At 38.7% G+C, this 14,583-nt stretch overlaps 1 pseudogene; it reads left to right on the forward strand.

Annotated features, from left to right (window-relative positions):
* The first annotated feature begins 6,911 nt into the window (after positions 1–6,911).
* Positions 6,912–14,583, forward strand: part of LOC121005602 — a 167,271-nt pseudogene continuing 159,599 nt past the window's right edge.

A 14,583-nucleotide genomic window follows, 5' to 3' on the forward strand; every position in this document is an offset into this window, starting at 1 on the left:
GAGCTTAAGTGCTCAATGATTGCAAGGTGTCTCGGGAGTTGCACTCAGTAAAAAACGCGTCCGCCCCTTCTCTGCCCAAATTCAGACTGGGTAACTCTTCTTCAGTTGCCATCCCGTTTCTTCAGACCCGTAAGGGCCAGTAGCCAGCGCGCTCTGCCTCCAAGGAAAAGAACAATCAATGCAAACAAATGTGAAGGGATTAGAGGCGGCACTGCTGCAGACCCAATCAAGGTATGGGGCGGTATACTGTGAGACCCAGTCACCATGTAGTAATATCGGTGGTGCTCTGCTATAAAACAGATAAGAATCCAAGCGAATCAAGGTACGATCCGAAGATAAGAAGTAATAGCGGCACTCACCATTGCAGTAAAATCACTTCTTTATTGACTTGAATAACTGGTAACACGGGCTGGGGCGGACATGAAGCATCAAAGCACTGAGTGATTAGCTGGCGACGGCCATTTTGGGCACTTGCGCTTCTTCTGGCCTTTGACCTCATTGCACTTACTTTGCGCTCATTTAAATGCGTCCACGTTGCCTAGGCAACCACAGACGCTAGAACACCCTCATCCAAACTAGTATGAGAAAGGTAAGAACAATATACTCCCTGACACTAAAGATGTGTGTAACACGTATATAGACCTCAAGTTGCTACAAAAAGACACTCAAATCGTTACGATCATTTAGTCCTAATGGACCCATGGCTGTGGTGCGGATGATCCACTCCGCCTCCCTCATAGGGTAGCATACTCGATCTTAACTATGCATAAAAATAAGGGAGGGCTGGGAGTCCCAAACCTGTAACACTATTACACAGCATGTTTGTTAGACAAACTAGTTCACTGTTGGAAAGATCCTACAGACAAACACTGGGTATCAATGGAGAGGGCCTCGCTTAACCTCTCTACTCTGCGCTCCCCACAGGTAGGAAGTGCATGGAGACTAGGTCCATATGTATCCCCCTTAGTCGCAGTACGAACATCTATCACAGCTTGGAAGAGCTATTTAGAGAATTCAAATGACAAAGGGACTATACCTGCCCCCACTGTATCTGCAGTCTGCCTTACAGACCACATCCCGGGATTGGATCTCCAATCATGGACTGCCCGGGGGATAGGGAATGCACAAGATATGATGGGCCCAGATAATATAATGTCCTTCTCTCACATACATGACACCTACCAAATCCCCATAAGGAATTCTACAAATTCCTGCAGATCCTTTCTGGAAAGATAAAAGGAAACCTCACTACATATTCCAAAAATAGCACTAAGATATGGTAAGGTAATAAGTGGACCAAGCCACATCCTAAAGTGGGAGACTGATCTCCAAAAATCCTTCTCAGCAGATCAATGGCACACCACCTTCCGCACGGTTAATACTGCTTTCCGTTGTGTAACTTACCAGGAAGCGATATTTAAAACCAGCCTAAGATGGTACTACATGCCTACCAGACTCCACATAATGTTCCCTACTTCACCGCCTGACTGCTGGAGAGGTTGCGGGGATAGGGGATCTCTCCTCCACATACTATGGTCATGTCATAAGATCTCCCCGTTGTGGGAAAGCTTCCAAAATTTTATAGCTGACCTTATCCAAAACAGCTTAGTATTACAGTAACTCCAGAGGTGGCACTTCTCTTCATTGGTATCAATACCCTAGCACATCTGTATAGAACAGTAGCCACCCTACTTCGCCTGAAGTGATTTGCCTGGTAAACTCAACCTGCATGTATGAGAAAATGTTTTGCACACAACAACCCTTCATGACAAAATTCCACGCCATATGGTCAGTATGGATGTCTAGCCATTGGTATTTGACCTAGCTTACCCATTAATGTGATAACAACCCACTGGCATCCCCCCATGCTGACCATTTACATAATCTTACTCACTGGAACTCTATATAGGAGGAAGCCAGTATAATTTACTTGGACACTCTTTATTCTTGTGTTAGCCTTTATTCCTGTTTATGTTCTTATTTGCAAATTTAACAGGACCCACAAGATGGGTCTAGGTTTACCCACTACTTCAGTTTTGATCTCATACATCACTTTTAGTGTTGAGGAGTACAGACATATATGTAACTTCACTCTGGAATGTATCACCTATGTAGTCCGGATTACTTTGCTGATGTACTGATACGAAACTGATCATTGATTGTATCTGCTTTATTGAAAAACAATAAAATCTTCTTGGAAATAACTTCCCCTATTTATTACTGCTTGCCCCCTCTGGGGGTGCGGTTTATAGCTTCAGTTTCTGGACTCTGGCCTGCTGGTTGTCGGATCTCGGTTGAGCTCCTGGCGCTGCCTTTGCTCCACGTGAAGTTAAGTGTCGTCTTCCCTATTTGTATTTTGTTTGTTGTATTTCCCTGTCTTTTGTATCTAGGCCTGAGGGAGACTCCTGTTCATCCTTCTGGTGGAGGAATAGGTTGTCTCAAGTCCTGTCAATATACCAGGGCGCTACAGGGGAGAGACCAAGAGAATCAACCTCATGGGTGGGAGACAGACCATGCTTTCCCCTCTCCTTTTACAGAGAGCAATCCTGAGGTAATGCTGCCTCCTGCCTCATCCACTTGTTTGCCAGTGAAATCCAGACCACAGACAGTTACAGTACTGCTTACCCTGTATAAAGTACCTGAACCCCACAATCACTATCTAAAAATAAATAAAAAAGTAACAGAATTGGTATCGCTGCACTACAACTACCAGTACTGCATTATTTAGCCTCCTGCCATAAAAAAACCCTTGCATGTTGACTGAAAAATTAAAAAGTTATAGCTTTCAGAACAAAATGCGGCAAAAATGACCTGTAGATGACCAGCGACCTGTAGAAGTACTATGTATGATAATTCAGATCAGTTAAAAAATAAAATATCTTGGTGTAGATATTTTATATTGGGAGGGTAAAATCTTTTATGTCATACTAAACATGTAGATACTCAGAATTTTCTTGAGACAGCAGTGGCCTTTAAAAGTAGACAATGAACTTCTTAAATAGGGTTAGTCATTAACTAGCTCGGCCAATCAGATAGTTCTATTACTCAGCCTTGGATGCCAACTTTTTGATTATTTCCACTCATCACAAAATCTGTTTTATAAGCCTACCATTATCCATCTCTGAAATGCCATGTTATGTGAGCATTTCTAAATATAGTTTAAAGGGCATGTAACTGAAGGGTTAATAATTGTGAGCAAAAGCCAAACATCCAAACACATTCTACATATTTATGCATAAGTCCATGTCACATTTTCTTGTTAAAATTGTAGATAAGAGACTCATAAAGAGATCTTCCCGTGACTTATTGCCACTATATATTGAGCAGGGTAAACACAGAAGAAACATTCAAGGTTGCTTTTGGCTGGAATAGCTCAGGTAGGCAAATCACTAGCATGTAATTGTAGAGCATTGATTGTCTATGTTACACAGATTATTAATAATTTTCATCTACACATTATGTAAGCAACATAACCAATTAGATATTTGCTATGAGTGACTTTATTTTGTGCATTTTTTTAATACTGTTGGAATATGGACATTATATTATCCTTCTTGACTATTTTAAAACATTCTGTGAGGACTATAATATACAGATGTAGCTAACGATATCTTGACTGAATATACAAGTCACATTAAAGTGACTATCCTGGGGTCAAGATAACATTGGCCTCTAATTTACAATTATTATTAACCATAAATATTTTTATTAAATAATGGGATTTGAGAGAGATCTGTTTGGGAAAACTCTTCTTGGCTTTTTCCCCAATGTTTCGAGTTCAATTATGAGCTACCTGGCAATTATGAGCTACCTTATTGCCACAAGATACTAATATTCTTTTTAAATATGGCTTTCTGTGTTTTTTTCTCATCCTTTTATGAAAAATCTGAGAGATATTTGTAATCTTGAAAATTCCAGAAATGTCAATTAAAGATTCAAGCCCCCATTGACATTCTCTCTTGTTCTGGAGAGCTTGATATCTTTCCTACAGTAACTTACATAATCAGACCTAAGGCTGGCCATAAACACCAATTTCAGTGGGACTGGCTGACCATCTATTATGTATATAGCAGATGATAGCAGATGTCAGGGGAAATAAGGGACAGACATGTTGCATTTCAACACGTTCAATCCTTTCATTCTCAGAGGAGATAACCCTCCACTAGAGGAATTTCGAGTAGTGGCTTACTCCCCTCTCACATGCACAACTGGATGGGTATAGGAGGAAGCTGTTATCCAACAGCTATCAGAAGTGTATTGCCAGCGTAAGACACTCCTAGACAATGGCTCATTATCTAAGTTACTTTTGGTAGTGTTATAATATCCCCTATACAGCAATAAATGTACAAAATGGACAAAAAGTATTAATACAACTAATTTTTGTCATCAATAAGACACACACAACCTTAGTGTACAAAATATATACAAAAAGTATCAGTTTTAGGTGCATTAAAACATGATTAAGGTTACATACCCATGGTTAGGACAAAGGATTGGTCCAGTGTCCACCTCTTACGTGTTTTGATCAGCAAGCTGTCTTAGTCATAACATGGCTTGCATCTGGCAAGATCTCTTTCTGATAAAAAAAGATAAGTGGATGTTATTGGGGATGTTGTAAGTATTTTTGGATTGCACAATAATGCTGGAATATTTTAGGAATTGTTTAAAAAGAAGTGCTGGTGTCTTTACCCTCAATGGGGGAAGATAAATTCAGACTAGACAACCTGGTTAGCTGAGAGGATCACTGATATGTTAATAAGAATATGGCAACCCGACTCTATGTTAGAAGGATATTAACACATTCTTATCTTCAGATATTGTTAGAAAATAATGTTAATCTCTAATTATCAATATTAATATGTTCACCAATATTTAATTTACCATTTTTACTTATTCATTGCATCCATTTTTTTTTATAAATTCATTGGTCATTTGCTCAATGCAGTTGCCCCAATAGGACATGAAATTGATGCCCCAGGTTTTAAATCCAGGTGAAACATACCATAGTACAACAAACTAGACATTCAGTTTTTGACCAGTTTCATTAGATGCCTCATACCCCTAAGTTTCCCTTCTCTGAATTAAAGGGGTTTTCTCACCATGTTATAAGGAAACACAAAATAACAAAATTGGGAACCTCCTGGTGCATTAATTTAGTTTCATGATAAGTGTGAGGGGCAATCTCTTGTACAAGCAAGGGAAGACAGTGAACTCACTATAATAATTTCCCTAGTACCCGCTTTACAGTATGTAAAATTCCAGTGAGAGAGATACAATGAATATGCATTTAGGTAATTTATTGAATGCATCTTGAGACATGATTATAGAGGACAAAGGAAAATCCTCTCTCAAGATGTGTGATGCATGTTTGACAAACAGGAAAAGACTGAAGTAGACATTTCTTTATTTGCAGTTGTCCAGAGTTGCAGGACAGACTATTATTACATTGACTTTTAGAAACAAGGTCTCTGGTAATACTATTTTACATGCACCCACGCATCACCCAGTACACTCTTAGAACATCTATTGTCTGAAGGTTTTAGCGTGGTATATAGGAGGGCTCCCACTATTTTGCATTCCTTGCACAATATGGTGTATCATGTCAAGGATTATACTGTATGAACGGAATCAGTTTTATATGATCTCTTGTGCTTTATGTGACTTGGGTAGTAGTTCAAGATGTCTGAAGGTTTGGGCACTTCATTATTAACAATATATGTCCAGAAAAGATGTCCAGAACATCTCAGTTGCCTCCAGGCACTTTCAGGATTGTCATGTAGAAAATTTAGCCTCCTTCCATATTTCTGGTATTGAAAGGGTTAAGCTCTCTTCTAGAGGCGGTGATTTGAGTCACCACCTATTGGATCAAGAGGCATTTTGCATATTTACCTTGAATTAATGTATATCTATAGGACTTAAAGGGAAAAAGATGGAATGGAAAGAGATCCGTTCAGGATGCATCAGGTTGCCTTCTGTTCTGGCAGCATCCCATTCTGTGACCGGACACAAAACCGCTGCAAGCTGCGGTTTTGTGTCTGGTCATAAAAACAGGAAAAAATGGATCCGGCACTGAAAACAATGTAAGTTAATGGTGACGGATCCATTTTTTAGGAGCCTAAAATACCCGATCCGTCATCCACTGACTTTCAATATATTCAGTGATGGATCTCACACAATCGCATCCTAACGCAACGGATGCATCCTGATGTGTAAAATCAAAATGGATCAGTTTAATTCCTGTACGGTATGTACCATTTTCTGTTTCTGTATTCAGCCAAACCTATGATGGGCTGAGATGAGCTTCTCTTTCTCTGCCACAGCTCCAGCAATGCCCAGCTAGTTTATAGCTCCTCCCATCCAGCTAGTTACATAGACACTCCCCTATCACTGCCGCTAACAACGCCCAGCTAGTTTATAGCTCCTCCCATCCAGCTAGTTACATAGACACTCCCCTATCACTGCCCGTAACAACCCCCAGCTAGTTTATAGCTCCTCCCACCCAGCTAGTTATATAGTCATTCCCCTATCACTTCCCATAACAACACCCAGCTAGTTTATAGCTCCTCCCACCCAGCTAGTTACATAGACACTCCCCTATCACTGCCCCTGATACTGCTTTGATATTCCCATGGACATAACATCACAGTAAATAAGAATGAGCTGCATGGACCTGATCATGTGACCAGAGCCCAGAAAGGAAGATAGTAACAATAACGTTAAAATAAAGACATTACATAATTACAGCTACCTTCTTAAAAAAAAAAAAATGTAAAGGATGTTAATGAATACTGCAAAACCCCTCTAGTTTTTCACATTACATATTATTTTTTTACTGCTTCATTTTTGATCTTACACAGAAAGGAACCTTTATTTCTCCTTTTTCTTTACTGTTCGAGACAGTGTCACCAAACATGGATTTATCGAAATATGGGAATGCCAAGTATTTGGTGCGAAGGTCGGTTTATGCTGAACCATCTTTTCAAGAAGAAAATGAAAAAAAGGAGATTGTACGAAAAACATATTGTGAAAGACTGAAAAAGAGCTGCAGGTACAGTATGTATTTCATGTTCTATACCGGAGAAATAATTAATGAAATTTGTTTCCACAAAATATGGATCATTCTGGGTCTTTAAGGTCAGCCTAGACATAAGTATAAGGCTTCTTTCACACTGCTGGCAGGAGTTCCGGCAGAGGAACAATCATAATACTGTTGTCTTTGGTCAAAAATGTTTACTTCTATAATATTGTGCTTTATGAACACTATAACACTGCCCTCTATGTACAAGAATATAAACTACCATTATACTGACCTGTATGTACAAGAATATAACTATCATATCGCTCCTATATACAAGACTATATCTAGTATAATACTGTTTCCTATAAAAGTACCTTCAATGTATGTACATGTACATTACAAAAATATGATTACTATAATATTGCCAGATAAGTACAAAAAATAGCCACTATAATACTGACCCCCTATGTGCAAGAAGTACAAGAAAATAACTACTATAAGGCTGCAACTTATGTACAAAAATATAACTACTACAATACCAACCTCTATGTACAAGAATATAACTACTATAATACTACTTTCTATATACCGGGATATAACTATTATAACAGTGCCTCATTTGCACAAGAATATATCTACTAAAATACTGCACCTATGGACAAGACTATAATATAATACTGACCTCTCTGTAACCAACTATAGTACTGACCTATATTATAATACTGCCCTTTATGTACAAGTAAAAGATAAAAGAAAAAATTGGAGTGGATATGTGGAAAAGGAAAATGGGGCAGGGAATGGAGAGGAAGGAAAGGTAAAGTGCCAGAGGAGAACTTAAAATTAACCGTAGCCACTCCCCTCTGCAGGAAATCATTGCGGTGCGCTCCAGGCTGGAGCGCATCGGGGAGCAGTGAGCTATACAGGAAGTGCGTTCCCTACCGTGCGCTCTAAGCTGGAACGCACCAAGGAATAGCAAACTACCTAGTAGGCATAGCGCAGGTGCGTTCCAGAGTGGAATGCACCGCGAAATTCAGCCCACAGAAATGTAGCCAGATGGTGTAGACCTCTGGTTAGAACATTTTTATAGCTAAATGTTATTGTAATAAAGAATATATCCATTGAACTCCTGGAATATAGCAGTATTTAGTTTAAGTTATCTACAAACACACTTCCTGTTCCAGCCCTGGAGGTCCTGTGACCAGGAAGTTACTGCCCACAACGAGATGCCACATGGAATCCACCAAACAAATAATATACTTATTATTACTAATATTTTCCTATGTTATGTTATGCTTATGCTCTTGATAAAGGGGACCTAGCTGTAATCCCCAAAACGCGTCAAGCTTTTTAATAAGAATACAACAAGCATCCTTGGTTTGAAGTCCTCAAGTTTACTTTCATCGCGAGGACAGGGTGTGTATCCATTTTACAGGCGACCTCGGCGGGGGAGGTAAGGAGGACAGGTGTCTTGAGCTTATCCTGTTCATCCTCCTCCCCGGTGAAGTAAGTCCCTTGACTTAACTTGATTTTTAATCGTGGTTATGGCATGTTCCTATACAGCCTCAATGCAACTTTCATATTTTAACATTAGTAGATCTGTAATTTGAGCTGTTCTAGCTATTCTTTATGTACAAGAATATAGCTCCTATAACACTGCTCCTATGTACAAGTATATAACTACTATAAGTACTACAATAGTTCCTCCTATGGGCAAGAATATATCTACTACACAGCTGCTTGCTATGTACAGTACAAGAATATAATACTGCCCCCTATGTACAAAAATGTATTCACCTGTTGGAGTAGAACCCAAATGGTATCAAGGATAAGTTTATAAAATATTTAAAAAAAATCAATGCATCAACATTTTGTATTATCCTCTTCATTTTTTTCTTTTTTTTTTTGCTTAATAAAAAAAGATAACCCCAATACACAATAGGGCTCCCAAATATTTTTGCACTCCGTATACTAAATGCCAATTACAATGCCTACAATGAAATATTACGCAGTGCTACATTAAGAACAGGTGAATAACTGGTGAATAAATGACAACTTATTATACTTAAGTAAGATTAGTTAATGGGGCCTGGGCACTCCCATTCAAAACAGGAAGTGACCTCATGCGTTCCAGCGTGGAACGCACGCTGCTAAACACGATCTGGCCATGCCTTTGATACCTAATATAGTTATTCACCTGTTCTTAATTGTACTGAGTATTAAAGTATAAATATGTGAGGTGTTCACTTTCACACTATTCCCTGAAGAAGCGAGATGCGAAATGCGCATCGTGGTATATGATCACACTGGTCGGTAATAACTTTTTTGTTACTTTATACTGGATTATTTGATTGTTTTGCTCCTGTGTTACTTTCTCCTGATCTCGTGTATTAGTATGGTTGTTATGTCTTGCACTATGCACTTTATTATGCCATATGAGACACATTAGATTCATGGTATAGTTAATGTTACAATCGTTCCAGGAGTTTATTATGTAATTATTGACAGTGTGTATTATTTGTCTGTATATGTCTGCCACCGTTATTTACTATTTATTATTTTAAAACTTATTTTATCTAATACATACTTTTGTACTTATGTAGCACTGCGTAATATTTTATTGTAGGCATTTTAATAAAAGAGGAGCATACAATCAGACTTGAGTCCTATTATCATCATAATCACAATATCATTACAATAGGGAAGGTATACAATATAACCTACAAAAATCATTTAATTAATACCATTTCCTCAGGATATATATTTTAGTCTCTTCTACCTTTCCCCATAGACTATCATCCAGATACCAATACCATTGATTTTTCCTTGCCTTCTGACAGTGTACACTCCAAAACCAATATTTCAGGTACTCACAAAGGATTATTCTCCATTCCCCCCAACAAGCCCCCCCAACTACCCAACCTTCTAGTTATCGCAGGAGTCCACTGAGGTAGTCCACTCGGATCCAGAAGTACACCATACAAAAGAATTATAACCATCATGCCCATATGTGTTCCCATTGTCTAAGCTGTTTCTTCTCCCTGAATAGTGCAGGTTAATAATTCTTTATCCTGTTCATTAATTGTTTCCATTCCTCAAACTCAGGGTGTTTTTCTTTTTTTTTTTTATTGTTTATTTTATTAATTTTTGTCAATGAAAAAGTAATACAGATACAATGTCACATTACATATCAGTGAGAAGCAAACAGGTACAATGTCATATTGCATAACATCAATATCAAAGATGTACATTGGTATACAAAACATATATTTTGCATCAGAAGCCAATAGGCACATTGAGAGCTGATACTAGGGTGTTTTTCTGATCCCCATTTCATAACTATTATTATTCTTGCAATTAATAACCCTTTCAACCAAATTATATCTTCCCTTTTATATCCTTTATTCATGGGGAAGAATCCTAATACAGAAAATTCTACTCCTTCCTCAGGTTTTATCTCCGTCCTCCTACCGAGCTCCTCAATTATCTTACCCCAATATTCCTGAATAATCAGGCAGCTCCATATGCTTATTCATTTAGGCATTTTAGACATCTATGATGCCTTTCTTTATATATTTTAGTCAACAATAAAGGGGTGTAATATAAAAGATGGAAATTAAATGGTATTAATCTATGATTACTTGAAATAGAAGCTCTTTTTATATTATTAAAAGCATTTTCCCATTGCAGAGCACTCCCACACCCCATCTCTTGTTCCCATTAGTTCTCACTCTTAAATTTAATCATCTTACCTAAACCCTTCCTAATTCTTGCATATATTTGTGCCATTGCAATCCTCATATCTTTAAACTTATAACAAAAATCCATAAACTCATTATCCCTAATCATAAAATATCTCTTATCCTTTGTACAATCATATGTGTGTTTTAAATTGTGCGTATCTAAACTCTATCAATTTGTTAACCCTTTCACCTACACACAACTCCACAAGTGATCTTATTCTCCACAGTGACATCCTCACTATACCCCTCTTTTCCCAAAAATTATAATCTTCCAGTGCCAAAAACTCCCCTAACTTTACATTCTGCCATATTGGGGTATAATGAAGAGCTTGAGATAACCCAAATATCTTTCTAATTTTATTCCATACATTCTGCAACATTCTATTTATCGGGCATTTTTTCCCCAATACTCCCAAATACCCTGTTTCCAAAATACTGAATATATCTTTCTGGGTCCCTTTACATTCACTTATTAAATGCTGAAAAACCCATCCCCACCATAACCCATACACCATTGAATTTGGGCAGCCATATAATAACTCTGCATATATGGGAGGGCAAGACCCCCCGTCCTCCTCTGCTAACCATAGATATTTTTGCTTAATCCAGACTCGCTTTCTTCCCCATATCAAATTATTTATAATCCTTTTCAACAAGTTAAAAAAGGAATCTTCTATCCAGATTGGGCAAGCAGTCAGTATATATAAGACTTGCGGGAGTAATACCATTTTCACAAAAGCAATTCTTTCCACTCGGGCCAGTGGAAGCTTCTGCCAGACTCGTATCTTATCTTTTACCTTATTAATCATCGGGGATAGGTTTAATTTATTATAATCCTTCAAGTTAGCAGTGATTTTTATCTCCAAATACTCAAACTGTTCTGTAGGTTTAAGCATTCGAACACCGGTAATATTACCACCAACTTGTCGGTTCAGTGGCAATAATACCAATTTTGCCCAGTTTATTTCAAAGCACAACATAGCAACAAAATCATTTACCATCTTCATAACATTAGGGAGAATTTAGATTCGATTTTCATAGCGTGGCCATGCTTATGACTGCGGAGGTGCTTTTTACAGGTATCCGATCCAGCCCAGACGCGTTTGGGCCGGATCGGATACCTGTAAAAAGCACCTCCACAGTCATAAGCGTGGCCACGCTATGAAAATCGAATCTAAAGGACAGTCTAAATACTACCGGTACTAAGATTCACAGACCGAAAAGATTCCTTCCTCTGTACCAAGCCGGAAGAGTAAGAAGCACGGACGAAGCATATACTGCAAGTCCCATCCGAACTCCCGCAATATTTCGGGTAAGCCGGCTAGAGTGGTAAGGAGTGAGATGCCGGCATTGTCCCGCGCCGCCCGACCCTCGCCAGAAACGTTGAGGAAGGTAAGAGGACCCAAGCTTAAGTTATAAGCTATCAACATACTGACCATAATATATGTGGCCAAAAAATCACTAATGACTATTGGAGCATATTAACCAAGAGACTGACTTCCTAACAATCTTTGGAACACTCAAGTTCCTGAATATTTGCACAGTAAACATTTGGGACATATACCTATATTTATATATGGACTTATCCCTAAGGGATTCTAATCAACATTATCCAGAATTCTAGCACAATATAAGTAGTTGATTACTGTGCGAATTAGGAACTATCTCAACAGCAGCTATAACATCTTGTGGACTTTGCTAGACGTATGTGTCAGCTTTTATGAAGTACATACCTTACACTTGGTTGTGTATTGGATTTTAATGTATTTTACTATATTGTTTTATATTGCCATGTTATACACGTGTATTACTATTGTGTGATTTAATGAAATTTTACTAACATTGCCAAATGAAGTGTGCTCGCCCATTACTATAGCTTGCATTTTCTATTTTACCAGAGGATGGGTGACCCTCTAATTGGGCTAGTAGCACCTGTTCCTATATTTCGTTTGGAGTGAGCCACCATTTTGACTTTCTTATTCATTATTGGTTGTTTGCCCAAGTAGACAACAAGGATCTACAAGATGGTCAAAAGTTAAATCAGGGAACATTTGCCTGCATTTACTAGTGTGAATGGTATAGCGTTAGACATAAGAGTCTATCCATGCCCCAAATTTACTATCCATCATGAGCCAGTATGATAAATCTGGTGCAGTTGTAGACAGCTGTCTATATCATTAGTAAATATGCCCTATTGTATTAGTTCCTTGTTTCCTTATTGGTCATATAGAAGGTGTATCCAATGAAGCCAGGTATTTGGCATAAGAATGTAACATGTACAAACCGGATTCCAAAAAAGTTGGGACACTATACAAATCGTGAATAAAAACTGAATGCAATGATGTGGAGGTGCCAACTTCTAATATTTTATTCAGAATAGAACATAAATCACGGAACAAAAGTTTAAACTGAGAAAATGTATCATTTTAAGGGAAAAATATGTTGAATCAGAATTTCATGGTGTCAACAAATCCCAAATAAGTTGGGACAAGGCCATTTTCACCACTGTGTGGCATCTCCCCTTCTTCTTACAACACTCAACAGACGTCTGGGGACCGAGGAGACCAGTTTCTCAAGTTTAGAAATAGGAATGCTCTCCCATTCTTGTCTAATACAGGCCTCTAAATGTTCAATCGTCTTGGGCGTTCTTTGTTGCACCTTCCTCTTTATGATGCGCCAAATGTTCTCTATAGGTGAAAGATCTGGACTGCAGACTGGCCATTTCAGTACCTGGATCCTTCTCCTACGCAGCCATGATGTTGTGATTGATGCAGAATGTGGTCTGGCATTATCTTGTTGAAAAATGCAGGGTCTTCCCTGAAAGAGATGACGTCTGGATGGGAGCATATGTTGTTCTAGAACCAGAATATATTTTTCTGCATTGATGGTGCCTTTCCAGACATGCAAGCTGCCCATGCCACACGCACTCATGCAACCCCATACCATCAGAGATGCAGGCTTCTGAACTGAGCGTTGATAACAACTTGGGTTGTCCTTGTCCTCTTTGGTCCGGATGACATGGCGTCCCAGATTTCCAAAAAGAACTTCGAATCGTGACTCGTCTGACCACAGAACAGTCTTCCATTTTGCCACACTCCATTTTAAATGATCCCTGGCCCAGTGAAAACGCCTGAGCTTGTGGATCTTGCTTAGAAATGGCTTCTTCTTTGCACTGTAGAGTTTCAGCTGGCAACGGCGGATGGCACGGTGGATTGTGTTCACTGACAATGGTTTCTGGAAGTATTCCTGAGCCCATTCTGTGATTTCCTTTACAGTAGCATTCCTGTTTGTGGTGCAGTGTCGTTTAAGGGCCCGGAGATCACGGGCATCCAGTATGGTTTTACGGCCTTGACCCTTACGCACAGAGATTGTTCCAGATTCTCTGAATCTTCTGATGATGTTATGCACAGTTGATGATGATAGATGCAAAGTCTTTGCAATTTTTCGCTGGGTAACACCTTTCTGATATTGCTCCACTATCTTTCTGCGCAACATTGTGGGAATTGGTGATCCTCTACCCATCTTGGCTTCTGTGAGACACTGCCACTCTGAGAAGCTCTTTTTATACCCAATCATGTTGCCAATTGACCTAATTAGTGTTAATTGGTCTTCCAGCTCTTCGTTATGCTCAAATTTACTTTTTCCAGCCTCTTATTGCTACTTGTCCCAACTTTTTGGGGATTTGTTGACACCGTGAAAATTGGAATCAACTTATTTTTCCTTTAAAATGATACATTTACTCGGATTAAACGTTTGATCTGTCATCTACGTTCTATTACAAATAAAATATTGACATTTGCCATCTCCACATCATTGCATTCAGTT

The sequence above is a fragment of the Bufo bufo genome, chromosome 6 (genome assembly GCF_905171765.1).
Source record: "Bufo bufo chromosome 6, aBufBuf1.1, whole genome shotgun sequence".
In the NCBI taxonomy this organism is placed as follows: domain Eukaryota; kingdom Metazoa; phylum Chordata; class Amphibia; order Anura; family Bufonidae; genus Bufo; species Bufo bufo.